The sequence below is a fragment of the Rhinoderma darwinii genome, chromosome 3 (assembly GCF_050947455.1).
Source record: "Rhinoderma darwinii isolate aRhiDar2 chromosome 3, aRhiDar2.hap1, whole genome shotgun sequence".
NCBI lineage: Eukaryota > Metazoa > Chordata > Amphibia > Anura > Rhinodermatidae > Rhinoderma > Rhinoderma darwinii.
The window spans coordinates 332,441,978-332,458,884 of record NC_134689.1 but is presented as its reverse complement, the minus strand read 5'-3'; the positions used below and the strand labels follow the sequence as shown (position 1 = coordinate 332,458,884).

General features: G+C 46.7%; 1 long non-coding RNA gene across 1 annotated transcript; it reads right to left on the bottom strand.

Moving 5' to 3' along the window:
• Positions 1-7,001: 7,001 nt before the first annotated feature.
• LOC142748185 (uncharacterized) lies at positions 7,002-16,655 on the bottom strand. The gene is made up of 2 exons (XR_012882171.1): positions 16,084-16,655; positions 7,002-7,634 (listed from the first exon to the last, which is right to left on the bottom strand). It is a non-coding gene; the product is annotated as an uncharacterized LOC142748185 (long non-coding RNA).
• Between the last annotated feature and the right edge of the window lie 252 nt (positions 16,656-16,907).

Here is a 16,907-nt window from a genome sequence, read left to right as displayed (position 1 = left end):
CCTGTTGTGCTTGTGGTCATCACATCCCCAACTGGTGACCGTATGGTCGGAGATCGTCCCGTGAAAAAGTTGGCGGTGGGCTCGCTCCGTGGAGAAGGTCAATAAGGCTCGTATCAAGGCCAACAGGGCCATATCTGGTTTTGTGGCACGGAGTGGGGGAGTGGCTGTGCGGCATTGGAATCTGGAGGCTGGGACAGGCAATTATTGGAGGGAAGATGGAGTGCACTTGAATGATGTGGGAATTGATATGTGGAGTCTGGCCCTGTCTGAAGGGATTGAAAGAGCGGTGGGCGTGTGGAGGAGCTCACAGGCTTGAGGTGGTCAAGGCTTATGTCGCTTTGGCGGGGGGGGAGTCCTTGAAGTAGGTCAAAAAATGTGGTGGGGGGGAATGCATCACGGGATGCACCCCCCAATTTTGTTGGAAATCGGCTTCTTAGGGTGTTACCCCTTTTGAAGACTGTGACATATATGGTGGAGGTCATCTGCAAAAAGGTAATCGGTGCCCCTGAGCCGGGTTACGGTTGGGGGTAAGGTATTGGTGGGCAGATGGCCTGTAAATACAAAAATTATTGGTGGCTTCAAGGACTTGCCCCTGTCATTCTTTTGTTGACCCGGAGAGGGTCATATGGTTAATTATGTTATGTTGAATTCCTCGGAAGGGAATTCAAAAAAGTTATGTTATATGGTTATTTAAAGTTATGGTTATTTATGAGAATAATAAACGGCTGCTGTGGCCATTAAATTCCAACTCTGTTTCAGTGTCTGCTTTATAAAAGGGAAATAAAGGGGGGTACACGACTCGACTTATTTGAGTCAAGAAGAGGCCGTACTGCAGACAAAAGAACAGAATAAGGGGAGGCCTCCATGACTGAAATAGATGGGAGGGGTAACGAGTTGGATTGGCCTATGGGGGTTGGGGATAAGCTAGTAGGAGGGCTAGTAAGAAAAGGGGTGGGGGGAAGTAAGGGGATGTACCTTTTCCTGTGCTTTCTCTCCCTCTCTTCGCCAGGACGCTGAAGCAGGAACATGTCCCCGCCCGCCCGCCCTATGGTGGATTGGAGGGTCTCATCGTGGTCGCTGGATGGTGTTTTGATGGCTGGTGGTTTCCAGCCTGGAGAGTCAAAGTTTTATATATATATGGTGGGATGGACACTGGTGTGAAGAAGTCAAGTGTTCATCCTGGTTTTGTCATTGCAGCTGCGGGGGGGGGGAGTCCTTGAAGTAGGTCAAAAAATGTGGGGGGGAATGCATCACGGGATGCACCCCCCAATTTTGTTGGAAATCGGCTTCTTAGGGTGTTACCCCTTTTGAAGGCTGTGACATATATGGTGGAGGTCATCTGCAAAAAGGTAATCGGTGCCCCCGAGCCGGGTTACGGCTGGGGGTAAGGTATTGGAGGGCTGATGGCCTGTAAATACAAAAATTATTGGTGGCTTCAAGGACTTGCCCCTGTCATTCTTTTGTTGACCCGGAGAGGGTCATATGGTTAAGTATGTTATGTTGAATTCCTCGGAAGGGAATTCAAAAAAGTTATGTTATATGGTTATTTAAAGTTATGGTTATTTATGAGAATAATAAACGGCTGCTGTGGCCATTAAATTCCAACTCTGTTTCAGTGTCTGCTTTATAAAAGGGAAATAAAGGGGGGTACACGACTCGACTTATTTGAGTCAAGAAGAGGCCGTACTGCAGACAAAAGAACAGAATAAGGGGAGGCCTCCATGACTGAAATAGATGGGAGGGGTAACGAGTTGGATTGGCCTATGGGGGTTGGGGATAAGCTAGTAGGAGGGCTAGTAAGAAAAGGGGTGGGGGGAAGTAAGGGGATGTACCTTTTCCTGTGCTTTCTCTCCCTCTCTTCGCCAGGACGCTGAAGCAGGAACATGTCCCCGCCCGCCCGCCCTATGGTGGATTGGAGGGTCTCATCGTGGTCGCTGGATGGTGTTTTGATGGCTGGTGGTTTCCAGCCTGGAGAGTCAAAGTTTTATATATATATATGGTGGGATGGACACTGGTGTGAAGAAGTCAAGTGTTCATCCTGGTTTTGTCATTGCAGCTGCGGGGGGGAGTCCTTGAAGTAGGTCGAAAAATGTGGTGGGGGGGAATGCATCACGGGATGCACCCCCCCAATTTTGTTGGAAATCGGCTTCTTAGGGTGTTACCCCTTTTGAAGACTGTGACATATATGGTGGAGGTCATCTGCAAAAAGGTAATCGGTGCCCCCGAGCCGGGTTACGGTTGGGGGTAAGGTATTGGTGGGCAGATGGCCTGTAAATACAAAAATTATTGGTGGCTTCAAGGACTTGCCCCTGTCATTCTTTTGTTGACCCGGAGAGGGTCATATGGTTAAGTATGTTATGTTGAATTCCTCGGAGGGGAATTCAAAAAAGTTATGTTATATGGTTATTTAAAGTTATGGTTATTTATGAGAATAATAAACGGCTGCTGTGGCCATTAAATTCCAACTCTGTTTCAGTGTCTGCTTTATAAAAGGGAAATAAAGGGGGGTACACGACTCGACTTATTTGAGTCAAGAAGAGGCCGTACTGCAGACAAAAGAACAGAATAAGGGGAGGCCTCCATGACTGAAATAGATGGGAGGGGTAACGAGTTGGATTGGCCTATGGGGGTTGGGGATAAGCTAGTAGGAGGGCTAGTAAGAAAAGGGGTGGGGGGAAGTAAGGGGATGTACCTTTTCCTGTGCTTTCTCTCCCTCTCTTCGCCAGGACGCTGAAGCAGGAGCATGTCCCCGCCCGCCCTATGGTGGATTGGAGGGTCTCATCGTGGTCGCTGGATGGTGTTTTGATGGCTGGTGGTTTCCAGCCTGGAGAGTCAAAGTTTTATATATATATGGTGGGATGGACACTGGTGTGAAGAAGTCAAGTGTTCATCCTGGTTTTGTCATTGCAGCTGCGGGGGGGAGTCCTTGAAGTAGGTCGAAAAATGTGGTGGGGGGGAATGCATCACGGGATGCACCCCCCAATTTTGTTGGAAATCGGCTTCTTAGGGTGTTACCCCTTTTGAAGGCTGTGACATATATGGTGGAGGTCATCTGCAAAAAGGTAATCGGTGCCCCCGAGCCGGGTTACGGCTGGGGGTAAGGTATTGGTGGGCAGATGGCCTGTAAATACAAAAATTATTGGTGGCTTCAAGGACTTGCCCCTGTCATTCTTTTGTTGACCCGGAGAGGGTCATATGGTTAAGTATGTTATGTTGAATTCCTCGGAAGGGAATTCAAAAAAGTTATGTTATATGGTTATTTAAAGTTATGGTTATTTATGAGAATAATAAACGGCTGCTGTGGCCATTAAATTCCAACTCTGTTTCAGTGTCTGCTTTATAAAAGGGAAATAAAGGGGGGTACACGACTCGACTTATTTGAGTCAAGAAGAGGCCGTACTGCAGACAAAAGAACAGAATAAGGGGAGGCCTCCATGACTGAAATAGATGGGAGGGGTAACGAGTTGGATTGGCCTATGGGGGTTGGGGATAAGCTAGTAGGAGGGCTAGTAAGAAAAGGGGTGGGGGGAAGTAAGGGGATGTACCTTTTCCTGTGCTTTCTCTCCCTCTCTTCGCCAGGACGCTGAAGCAGGAACATGTCCCCGCCCGCCCGCCCTATGGTGGATTGGAGGGTCTCATCGTGGTCGCTGGATGGTGTTTTGATGGCTGGTGGTTTCCAGCCTGGAGAGTCAAAGTTTTATATATATATGGTGGGATGGACACTGGTGTGAAGAAGTCAAGTGTTCATCCTGGTTTTGTCATTGCAGCTGCGGGGGGGGGAGTCCTTGAAGTAGGTCAAAAAATGTGGGGGGGAATGCATCACGGGATGCACCCCCCAATTTTGTTGGAAATCGGCTTCTTAGGGTGTTACCCCTTTTGAAGGCTGTGACATATATGGTGGAGGTCATCTGCGAAAAGGTAATCGGTGCCCCCGAGCCGGGTTACGGCTGGGGGTAAGGTATTGGAGGGCTGATGGCCTGTAAATACAAAAATTATTGGTGGCTTCAAGGACTTGCCCCTGTCATTCTTTTGTTGACCCGGAGAGGGTCATATGGTTAAGTATGTTATGTTGAATTCCTCGGAGGGGAATTCAAAAAAGTTATGTTATATGGTTATTTAAAGTTATGGTTATTTATGAGAATAATAAACGGCTGATGTGGCCATTAAATTCCAACTCTGTTTCAGTGTCTGCTTTATAAGAGGGAAATAAAGGGGGGTACACGACTCGACTTATTTGAGTCAAGAAGAGGCCGTACTGCAGACAAAAGAACAGAATAAGGGGAGGCCTCCATGACTGAAATAGATGGGAGGGGTAACGAGTTGGATTGGCCTATGGGGGTTGGGGATAAGCTAGTAGGAGGGCTAGTAAGAAAAGGGGTGGGGGGAAGTAAGGGGATGTACCTTTTCCTGTGCTTTCTCTCCCTCTCTTCGCCAGGACGCTGAAGCAGGAACATGTCCCCGCCCGCCCGCCCTATGGTGGATTGGAGGGTCTCATCGTGGTCGCTGGATGGTGTTTTGATGGCTGGTGGTTTCCAGCCTGGAGAGTCAAAGTTTTATATATATATATGGTGGGATGGACACTGGTGTGAAGAAGTCAAGTGTTCATCCTGGTTTTGTCATTGCAGCTGCGGGGGGGAGTCCTTGAAGTAGGTCGAAAAATGTGGTGGGGGGGAATGCATCACGGGATGCACCCCCCCAATTTTGTTGGAAATCGGCTTCTTAGGGTGTTACCCCTTTTGAAGACTGTGACATATATGGTGGAGGTCATCTGCAAAAAGGTAATCGGTGCCCCCGAGCCGGGTTACGGTTGGGGGTAAGGTATTGGTGGGCAGATGGCCTGTAAATACAAAAATTATTGGTGGCTTCAAGGACTTGCCCCTGTCATTCTTTTGTTGACCCGGAGAGGGTCATATGGTTAAGTATGTTATGTTGAATTCCTCGGAGGGGAATTCAAAAAAGTTATGTTATATGGTTATTTAAAGTTATGGTTATTTATGAGAATAATAAACGGCTGCTGTGGCCATTAAATTCCAACTCTGTTTCAGTGTCTGCTTTATAAAAGGGAAATAAAGGGGGGTACACGACTCGACTTATTTGAGTCAAGAAGAGGCCGTACTGCAGACAAAAGAACAGAATAAGGGGAGGCCTCCATGACTGAAATAGATGGGAGGGGTAACGAGTTGGATTGGCCTATGGGGGTTGGGGATAAGCTAGTAGGAGGGCTAGTAAGAAAAGGGGTGGGGGGAAGTAAGGGGATGTACCTTTTCCTGTGCTTTCTCTCCCTCTCTTCGCCAGGACGCTGAAGCAGGAGCATGTCCCCGCCCGCCCTATGGTGGATTGGAGGGTCTCATCGTGGTCGCTGGATGGTGTTTTGATGGCTGGTGGTTTCCAGCCTGGAGAGTCAAAGTTTTATATATATATGGTGGGATGGACACTGGTGTGAAGAAGTCAAGTGTTCATCCTGGTTTTGTCATTGCAGCTGCGGGGGGGAGTCCTTGAAGTAGGTCGAAAAATGTGGTGGGGGGGAATGCATCACGGGATGCACCCCCCAATTTTGTTGGAAATCGGCTTCTTAGGGTGTTACCCCTTTTGAAGGCTGTGACATATATGGTGGAGGTCATCTGCAAAAAGGTAATCGGTGCCCCCGAGCCGGGTTACGGCTGGGGGTAAGGTATTGGTGGGCAGATGGCCTGTAAATACAAAAATTATTGGTGGCTTCAAGGACTTGCCCCTGTCATTCTTTTGTTGACCCGGAGAGGGTCATATGGTTAAGTATGTTATGTTGAATTCCTCGGAAGGGAATTCAAAAAAGTTATGTTATATGGTTATTTAAAGTTATGGTTATTTATGAGAATAATAAACGGCTGCTGTGGCCATTAAATTCCAACTCTGTTTCAGTGTCTGCTTTATAAAAGTGAAATAAAGGGGGGTACACGACTCGACTTATTTGAGTCAAGAAGAGGCCGTACTGCAGACAAAAGAACAGAATAAGGGGAGGCCTCCATGACTGAAATAGATGGGAGGGGTAACGAGTTGGATTGGCCTATGGGGGTTGGGGATAAGCTAGTAGGAGGGCTAGTAAGAAAAGGGGTGGGGGGAAGTAAGGGGATGTACCTTTTCCTGTGCTTTCTCTCCCTCTCTTCGCCAGGACGCTGAAGCAGGAACATGTCCCCGCCCGCCCCCCCTATGGTGGATTGGAGGGTCTCATCGTGGTCGCTGGATGGTGTTTTGATGGCTGGTGGTTTCCAGCCTGGAGAGTCAAAGTTTTATATATATATGGTGGGATGGACACTGGTGTGAAGAAGTCAAGTGTTCATCCTGGTTTTGTCATTGCAGCTGCGGGGGGGGAGTCCTTGAAGTAGGTCAAAAAATGTGGGGGGGAATGCATCACGGGATGCACCCCCCAATTTTGTTGGAAATCGGCTTCTTAGGGTGTTACCCCTTTTGAAGGCTGTGACATATATGGTGGAGGTCATCTGCAAAAAGGTAATCGGTGCCCCCGAGCCGGGTTACGGCTGGGGGTAAGGTATTGGTGGGCAGATGGCCTGTAAATACAAAAATTATTGGTGGCTTCAAGGACTTGCCCCTGTCATTCTTTTGTTGACCCGGAGAGGGTCATATGGTTAAGTATGTTATGTTGAATTCCTCGGAGGGGAATTCAAAAAAGTTATGTTATATGGTTATTTAAAGTTATGGTTATTTATGAGAATAATAAACGGCTGATGTGGCCATTAAATTCCAACTCTGTTTCAGTGTCTGCTTTATAAGAGGGAAATAAAGGGGGGTACACGACTCGACTTATTTGAGTCAAGAAGAGGCCGTACTGCAGACAAAAGAACAGAATAAGGGGAGGCCTCCATGACTGAAATAGATGGGAGGGGTAACGAGTTGGATTGGCCTATGGGGGTTGGGGATAAGCTAGTAGTGTTCGGGTACTAATCAGTCTCAACCGGCAGGGATAATACGCTGAGTTCGTACGAAAGGAATCACACCACACAGAGTCTGGTACAAAGCTCCTCACTCAGCATCAGGCGTCACTGACTTATTTATTACACACATTTGTTCTATATCCCCTTTCTCCTGGGGGTGGGTACATGTTATCACACTTTTATAAAAGCACGTATCACTGTAAGCCTCTTGTTACTTTGTGTCATCCTTGGATAGGTTCACCCTTATCTGGTCCTTTAGATATGTCTTCATAGTTCGTTCATACCAGGAAGTGACTTAGTATTTTGTTAGTGCGTAGTCCCTGTTCAGGGGCCATCTTGCCACGTATACTTATCTAATCCTACTATTGCTTCATCACAATTATGTACACAACTCTATAGTCTATATTTTATTAAAGAAAGAAAATTATTATAAACATTAACTTCTGTCCACTCCATCCTTCACAGTCCCCCCTTTTATCATTATTTTCTTCATTTCTTAACCTAAGTGTGTCCGTGCTCTGGGAAAGGGGAGTAAAAGGATTTTTTCACCAGTTTGAGACGAGCCTCCCCTATTAGGAGACCCCCCTTTGTAGCTGGACTTAAAGAGTCGGTGCACACCCTACACTATCTATTCATCTTCAGAACAATAGTCTCGATAAAGGGTGGTTGTTTTCATGGATGGAGTTGGTAAAAGTCCTTCAATTTCTGAAGAAAACATGAAAGTGGGAGTTACTTCAGTTATAGTTTTAGTCATTAATTTCTTTATACATGGTAATACACAACAAGCAATAACTGCGAAAAGCACTAGAAAAATTAAGATTACAATCCCAATTTGGGCCAGAATTTTCTGCCATCCGGTTAACCATGAGAAATACTGATCCCATGGGTCTGTGAAACCTGAATTTCGTTTTAATTCCTCGGATAAAGAAACAATCTGTTTGATTGCCATGGTTACTTTGCCGTTTGGTCCTGTGTTATCTGGAATAAAAGTACAACAGGTAGTACCTATCATGGCACAAACGCCTCCTTTTTCTGCTAGTATCATATCAAGGGCCATACGGTTCTGGAAAGTCATAGTAGATGTGGGTCCTAACTGGTCAGCTAGACCTTGTAAAGCGTCCCTAGTATAGTTAACAAACCGTTGCTGGTTGTAATAGATATAATTTATCCAATCTACATTTTTGTTAGCTGTGATCATAGGGATTAATGATTCAAATCCAGCTGCTACCTGATCCCGGGCCTTGAATTCATCTGGGACCCCCCTTGGGACTCCTATAGCATCTACATACACATGGGGGTCAAAACTTCCTTTCAGATCTCTTTTTTCCCTTGTTAATATGTGACTATTTTGAGAGGTGGTCTCTTGGGTCTCAGAGAGTATATGAAAAGGCATGATCGCTTTCGACAGGGTGCATTCTCCCTTCCAGTTCCCTCCGATTCGAGTTCTAATTTTCATGTCCCCACAGATCCAATATATATCCCCTAATGACTGGACCTGGTTCTGAAGGAGGCTTCCATTTATTGAGCTATACGTCCCACACCACTGGTTACTAAAGTTTCCTACAAATCTCCCTTCTCCCTCATAATTTACATAACAGGTGTAGTTCCCGGGGTATATAGTAAGTCCCTCTCGATTCTTGGGGGTCTCAGTTATGATAGGATATTCTTTCTTCCAATTTTCACACTCATTTTGTTCAATAGTAGTATTGGTGAATAAACTAAAAAAACATGGCTGAATTTGTTTTGGGATTTCTAAGGGTACCATACCTAAATGGGGTCTAGCCCCAGCACAAACATAGCAATTGCTTTTGTTTACTTTAGTGGCGAAATATTTCATCCATTCCAACCATAGATTTGTATCCACAAATCCAGTTTCCATAGCCATAGTGTCTTCGAATCCTGGGTTCGCGATTGCAACTATTTGTGAGATGGTTCGGATCCTAGGGGCAACGGGGTTTGGCTGTTCAATAATCAATTTTTCCCATTCTGTGGAATTTACCATATCCATAATTCTAAATGGACCCTCAGGTCCCACATAGCCGAGACTCCCTGTATAAGACGACAGCCAATACTGTCCACCATCTGTGTGTTTGGGATTTTCTATAGTTAGAATCAGTGGATTACAGCTACCTACATTTTGACACTGGCTACGAAATGGGGTCTTCGTAAGGGTCATCCTAGTTATTAGAGATTTTCCGCTATCATCCTTTTTGTTTAAAGCGCTAGGGGGTTGATATCCCCAATCTCTTCCAGTGTTCCATCCCACGGAGCCCCAGTATTTACCCTGAGTTCCCCAATTATCATCCGTAACACATATATATTGTTCTCCTTCTCCTATGGTTTTGATCCAGTTTCTTCCCCAATCATAGTTCAACCCGTATTCCCACTGTCTATGGTTACAGTCTATTATTTGACAATAATCGAATGTGTAAGTGGCTACATGGGTGTTGCTTGAATTAAACCAGAGGACAGTCATATCGTCGATCTTAGTGACCGCTACCTGTCCGGTTACTACCCATGCTGTACCACACAAAAGGATATACTGGATCATTTCGGAACTCCCACTCGTTTGCAATGGGAAGCGTGAATCCAAGTAGGGCGACCCTCAACTTTCACAGCGGTAGGGGTGGTCAATATGACTTGGTATGGGCCCTCGAATCGTGATTCTAGAGATCCTCGGACATGCTTCTTGACTACCACAAATTCTCCAGGTTTAATGTCGTGGGTGGTAGTATCTGCTTCCGGATCTGGAAAAGAGGAGTATACTGCAGAATGTGTTATTGTCAGTTCCTTACATAATGCAATTACAAAGTTCACTAGATTGTCATTTCCCATGCTAAGCTGCTGGGGGTAGTAGTGGCCTAACCTTGGGGGACCACCAAATAGTATTTCATAAGGCGTCAATCCTGTAGGGGCTTTAGGGGTGTTCCTAACCGAGTATAATGCTATAGGTAATAGTTCTGGCCATGCCATGTTCAGTTCTTGGCTGGTTTTCAAAAGTTTGTTTTTTAGGGTACCATTAAGTCTTTCTACTTTCCCGCTACTTTGAGGATGGTATGGAGTATGTAGTCCTAGATCAGCCCCGACTAATTTCCAAATTGCCGATGTGATATCTGCAGTAAAGGCTGGTCCTTGATCGCTTTCTATTACTTCTGGAATTCCGAATCTGCATATTACTTCCTTCATAAGTTTCTTTGCAGTAGTCCTGGCTGTCATATTGGTGACCGGGTAAGCCTCGGGCCATCCTGAAAACATATCGATTACCACTAGTAGATATTCGTATTTGCCACTTTTAGGCAGTTGTGTGTGATCTATTTGAATTCTTTGAAACGGATAGGATGTCCTGGCGAGGTGTTTTGCAGGAGTGGTCATAGTCCTTCCAGGGTTGCATCGATTGCAGATTATGCATGTCCGGCAATACTGGGTGACAGGGGTGGATATTCCTGGGGCCAGGTATAGTTTGTTGATTGCCGTTACCATCTGGTTCTTCCCTCGGTGGGTAGGACCGTGTGCCCACTGTACAATTGCTGGGTACAGGGCTCTCGGGAGGGCAACTCGTTTGTCCTTTCTCCATATTCCTTGTTTATCCACACTTGCTCCTTCCGTCTGCCATTGCTGTCTGTCCTCAGGGGTACTATTGTTCTGGAAGATGGTAACTTGGTTGATGGCGTCGGTCCCTTCCACATTTGGTATCTGTTCTCTGGCCCGCGACCTAGTCATAATCTGAAGGTAGCTTGTTTGATCCGGACTCCCTTCTGACTCTTTTCCGTAAGTTGCTGCCCACTTTGCCGTCTCGTCTGCCAGCTTATTTCCTTGTGCTTCTTCTGTTTGGGCTTTTCCATGGGCTTTGGTCTTGAGTATGGCCACTTTTTCTGGACGAGTCAAGGCTTCAAGTAATTCAGCCACAGCTTGCGCATGCCTGATTGGGGTACCAGCAGCTGTTGCAAAACCTCTGATTGCCCAGATCTGTCCAAAGTCGTGAGCCACACCGAAGGCGTATCTGGAATCCGTATATATGTTAGCTGTGTGGTTGGCCGCCTCGTGGCATGCCTCTGTGAGGGCTTTTAATTCAGCTTCTTGTGCAGATTTGTGGGGTGGCATCCGGCCTGCTCGGATGGTTTCGTGCAGTGATACCACAGCGTATCCAGTGTGGAATTTACCTTGTTCATCAGCATAACGTGATCCATCAGTGAAAAGAATGAGGTCCGGGTTGTCAAGTGGAGTGTCAAATACCGTGGAGGGAGATGTTGCTTGCTGCTGCATAAGTTGTAAGCAGTCATGAGATTGTGCATGATCTGATTCCGTATGGGGTTCTTGGTCTTGATCCCCCCTTACAAGGGGCAGAAGGGTGGCCGGATTGAGCGTATGGCAGCGCTGTAAAGTGACGTTGTCTGGAAGGAGAAGAGAACATTGAAGACGCATACGTCGTTGTAAGGAAAGTTGTTTTTGTTGACTTTGAAGTATGATTGCGGATAAGTCATGTGGAGCTAAAATGGTGACTGAATGTCCGAGAATAAAGGGTGCTGTTTTGTCCAGTAATATCTGTGCAGCCAGCACAGCTCGTAGGCACATGGGTGCGGCTTGCGATACAGGGTCCAGTTTCGCCGAGAAGTACCCAATAGGTCTAGGTTTTCCTCCATGTGTTTGAGTGAGGACAGCAGATGCATGGCCTTGGTTTTCTGAGATGTATAGTTGGAAAGGTAGTTGGTAGTTGGGGATGCCCAGGGCTGGGGCTGTAGAAATGATATGTTGTAATTCACGGAACGATTGTACAGCAATAAGGGGGAGATTGGGCATCCAGGAGGGATCAGAAACGCAGGCATATAGAGGATGCATGAGTTGAGATGCGTTGGGAATCCATTGTCGACAGTAGGTTACCATTCCTAAAAAGGCCTGCAATTGCGTAAGGCCAGTAGGGAGAGGTATGGCAAAAATAGTAGAGACTCGTTCCAAGGTGAGATGTCGTGATCCTTGTGAAATACAGTGTCCTAGAAAGATAACTTTGGGGGCACACCATTGCAGTTTCTTTTTGGAGATTTTGCAGTTAATTTGTGCGAGAAATGTGAGAAGACTTAGAGAGAGAACTGAACACAAGGAGGTGTTTGGTGCTGATAGGAGTAAGTCGTCAACATATTGGAGAAGGGTGGCTTCCGGATGTGCAGCTATCCATGGTAGAAGAGAAGACGTGAGGGCTTGAGTGAAGTGATTTGGGGAGTTCTGCGCACCTTGAGGCATGACAGTCCAAGTGTACTGGGCACCTTGATGAGTGAAAGCGAAAAGATACTGGGAGTCTTGATGTAATGGTACACTGAAAAATGCATTGGCTAGGTCAATAACGGTGAAGGACGAATGTGAAGGGGGAATGTCACTGAGGAGCGTGTGTGGGTTAGGCACCACTGGAGTTTCCATGATGGTTACTGCATTGATAGCGCGTAAGTCTTGAACTAATCTATAAACAGTAGGGGAACCTGGTATTGATTTCTTTTTGACAGGAAAAAGTGGAGTGTTGGCTGGTGAAATACACTGGACTAGCGCACCTTTGTCCAGAAGGGCTTGGATTTGTAGCTGCAGAGATGTTTCTTGGTCACGACGTAAGGGGTATTGGGGAATACGAGGCGGGGGCACCGTAGGATCTTTGAGAAAAACACGGACAGGAGGGACAGGTAGCTTGCCTATATCGTCAGGTCCGGTAGACCAGAGGGAGGGGGGTAAAGAACTGGCTACATCCGGTGGAATATCCGAGGTTGAGGAGTGTGGTGCCGGTTGGGATAAAAACAACGGTACAGTTCGGAGGAGACAGGTATCTTCGTCCGTAAGAGAGATACTGGTAGAAAGGTGCATTCCCAATTCATCGTATATAATATGGGCTTTGAGCTTGTGTAAGAGGTCGGCTCCTAAAAGGTTCAATGGGCAAGTCTTTGACACTATAAATTGAGAGACGTATTTCTGACTTTTCCCAATAGGTAGAGGCTGCGTAAGACGTGACGTAGTGGCGACTCCATCGACTCCAACGCAGGAAAGAAAGTCTTCAGAAAGAGCACAGGAGGAGGGTAGGTCAGAAGTCTTGATTACGGAGGTGGCTGCACCCGTGTCTACTAGAAAAGGAAGCTCATGGCCGTCTACATTGAGATAGACGGAGGAAATGGGTCCAATACGGGGGTTGGTTAGTGCCATGAGTTCTGCGGGCTTGCCTTTATCCTATGGTCTGTCTGGCTGTAGTGGTGGATGCCTATCTGGTCCGTTAAAGGTTGGAGGTGGACGAGGATACCTAGGTGGTGGGGGATGGTTGCGGCTTGTGTCTTGAGTTTCTCTAGGAGAACGGCATTGGCTACGGAAATGTCCTGGTCGCCCACAATTGTAACAAAAGATATCATCCCGTCTTCGGGGTAAGGGGCGATGTTCCTGCAAATATGGGTAATTTTGTAATGATGGGCGAGGAAATTGTGGTGGTGGATGAGTATACATAGGGGTAGGTACTGACGAAAAGGGATGGGGACCGATGTCCGCAAGCATAAGGGGTCCGGGCTTGGGTGTTGGGTGTTGAAAGGAAGTTTCTAGTTGTCTATCTATAGCCTTGGCAATGAGAAGAACTTGACGGGGTTCCATGTCGGGGTATTCTGGGCGGGTGCTGCAAAGTTTGGTTTTTACAGGATCTCTGAGTCCTGTAACGAAGGATGATACGAGAAGCGTCTTCTGTACTTTCTTCTGCATGTCATATCCTTGGTCTTGAAACAGCATTTGGATACGTGTAAAAAACTTCTCGACAGATTCTTTCTCTTCCTGAGTGCAATCGGATATATTGGTGGTAGAGTCCCCAATTCTGTCCTGCGCCCAGGCTTTTATTTGGCGGGTGAATTCAACACCGGAGTGGTACGTACAGTCGTCACCCACTCTATCGGTGTCTAGAGCGGAGCTAATGATTGGCCAGAACCTATCCCCGGCTTTAATACTGGATACGTGTAGCAAATCTTTCCAAGTGGGGGAATAAGTTTGCTGCACTTGGCGTAGCTTTCGGTAAAATCCCATAGGATTTTTCTCTGGGTCTTCTAGGATTGCACATATGCTTTGGACTTGGGGTGGGGTGAACGGGGCATAGGTCGTTGGGGGTAGGTGATTGAGAAGGGGGACCGGGGATGCTCGGGTCAAGACACCAGGTTTAGGACATTCGGGGGAGGTAGGTTCGTGGGCTAGAACTGGAGTATCACAGCGATTAGAAGGAGGGTCTACGGGTAGAGATGGCGAAAATGGGGATTTAAGGGCAGTTACTGCGGCCGCTATCGCCGAGGGGTCAGTACTAACGATTCGGATTTCTTGAATGGAGCGCACTGGGGCGTGTTCTTTTATTGTGGTGATTATAGTCTCGGCACACTGATAGAGGGGAAATCCAAATATGCCTGCACCAAGGAGTGGCAGGGCCAACGTAGTGAAAACTTTATTTTCAACAAGGTCAAGCACTGAACAGACACTTTGTTTTAACAAGGCTACACATTCGGAGTGTTTAGCAGGGTTGTACAGGGGCCCTACTGCATGAATAATAACTTTACAGGGGAGAAGGCCCGGACCCGTGAGAACAGCGTGTCCTGTTGGGAGTGGCCCTACAAGCTGGACAATGTCATCACAATCGGATTGAATGGAAGCACCGCCATGTTCGATGATGGCTCTTGCCAATCCACCCCTATGTTGTAGATTCATGTTGGCAGCGTTCACTATGGCGTCTACCCTTTGGGTGACCATATTCCCGTGTCCCACTGTTAAAAGTGAATTCCCTTCCCATATCATACGCTGTATCTGGGGATTCCATTGTTCCGGAAAGGATTCAGGGGGTGGCGCTGGCCATTCTGGGAATTGTGGTCGGGGGGCCACGGGTGGCCGTACAGCCAGAGGGAGGGGTAGCGGACGACTAGGGGGAGGAGGTGACTGTGAAGGAGGTATAGCAGGCGGGATTGAAATTGTAATCTCTTCCCCCCATCCTCCCTCCGAATGTTCGGATTGGGCATCATCATTAGGATGGATACATCTCCTTCTGGCCGCTAATTGATGGGCGATGGGTGTAGTGGATATAAGGGGGTTGGCGCTACGGGTAGTCACTGGCATTAGAGGAACGTCAGCTGTGACCTTATCCTCCGGAGGTGGCTTATAAAATCCACCTTCTTGTGTGAGTATCGGATATAACGGAACAACAGGTTTAGGTGTACCAAGATGGCCTCCGGGGGCGGGGAGTGGTGCCGAAGGCGTGGCATATATGGGAGGATCGGGGCGTGGAAAGTGACATGATACACAATATTCAACTTGGGGCGGGTTCTGTTGACCACAACTGGGACACTCCCACGCAGTTAGAATTCCACCGTCGCCATTATAGGGCGGTGGCTGGACACGTTCTTTGTAATACACATATTTGATGATTTTACCCTTTCTGTCTCGTATTTCTTGCTCAGTAAACTTGTCTTTAGTTATGGCTATGGCTGTTCTTTGCCAAGCTAATGCTTCATCTAACTTTCCTTCGTCACTTAATCTTCCCTTGTTTTCCCTAAGAGCTGCAGCCCATTCTCCTGGTTGTAATCTTCCATCTATAAATATGCCACATATGTGCATAACTTTCTTACTATTTTCTACATTCTTCTTGCCTTCTCTTTTTTCTACTATCTCTTTTGCGGTTAATGAACCACATTCCTTTGCCTGTCTCTTTGTTTTAAACACATTAAACATACTGTTCTATATTTAACACCGTCCTGAGAATGAAACCTTATTCTCGATGTTTCTGAACACAAAACACAATTATAACTGACTGTCTGTCTCTGTCGTCTTAATGGTATCAACCTATACCCTGCGACCAATTAAATTATTACACTTACACCTGTCGTCTTAATGGTATCAACCTATACCCTGCGACCAATTAAATTATTACACTTACACCTGTCGTCTTAATGGTATCAACCTATACCCTGCGACCAATTAAATTATTACACTTATACTTATCACCTATGCCGGCGAGACGCGACTATCTATACTATGATTCTTGGAACCACACAGCGGGTTAACTCTCTGTCGCTGAGAGTGTGGCCGGGATCGACTCCAAATACCTCGGTATCTTATCACCTGCTCACTCTCCCACACGGATAAGAGCCAATATTCATAAACATGAACTTAACCTTACCGTGTTTTATTTGAAGCTGATCAGACTTCCTGGGAGCGTGGCTGGCGATTCAATGTTGAGGCGTCTGGGGGTCGTCGATCACGGACACGGCTTATCCCTCGAGTGTGGCCCCACGTTGGGCGCCAAAATGTTCGGGTACTAATCAGTCTCAACCGGCAGGGATAATACGCTGAGTTCGTACGAAAGGAATCACACCACACAGAGTCTGGTACAAAGCTCCTCACTCAGCATCAGGCGTCACTGACTTATTTATTACACACATTTGTTCTATATCCCCTTTCTCCTGGGGGTGGGTACATGTTATCACACTTTTATAAAAGCACGTATCACTGTAAGCCTCTTGTTACTTTGTGTCATCCTTGGATAGGTTCACCCTTATCTGGTCCTTTAGATATGTCTTCATAGTTCGTTCATACCAGGAAGTGACTTAGTATTTTGTTAGTGCGTAGTCCCTGTTCAGGGGCCATCTTGCCACGTATACTTATCTAATCCTACTATTGCTTCATCACAATTATGTACACAACTCTATAGTCTATATTTTATTAAAGAAAGAAAATTATTATAAACATTAACTTCTGTCCACTCCATCCTTCACAGTAGGAGGGCTAGTAAGAAAAGGGGTGGGGGGAAGTAAGGGGATGTACCTTTTCCTGTGCTTTCTCTCCCTCTCTTCGCCAGGACGCTGAAGCAGGAACATGTCCCCGCCCGCCCGCCCTATGGTGGATTGGAGGGTCTCATCGTGGTCGCTGGATGGTGTTTTGATGGCTGGTGGTTTCCAGCCTGGAGAGTCAAAGTTTTATATATATATGGTGGGATGGACACTG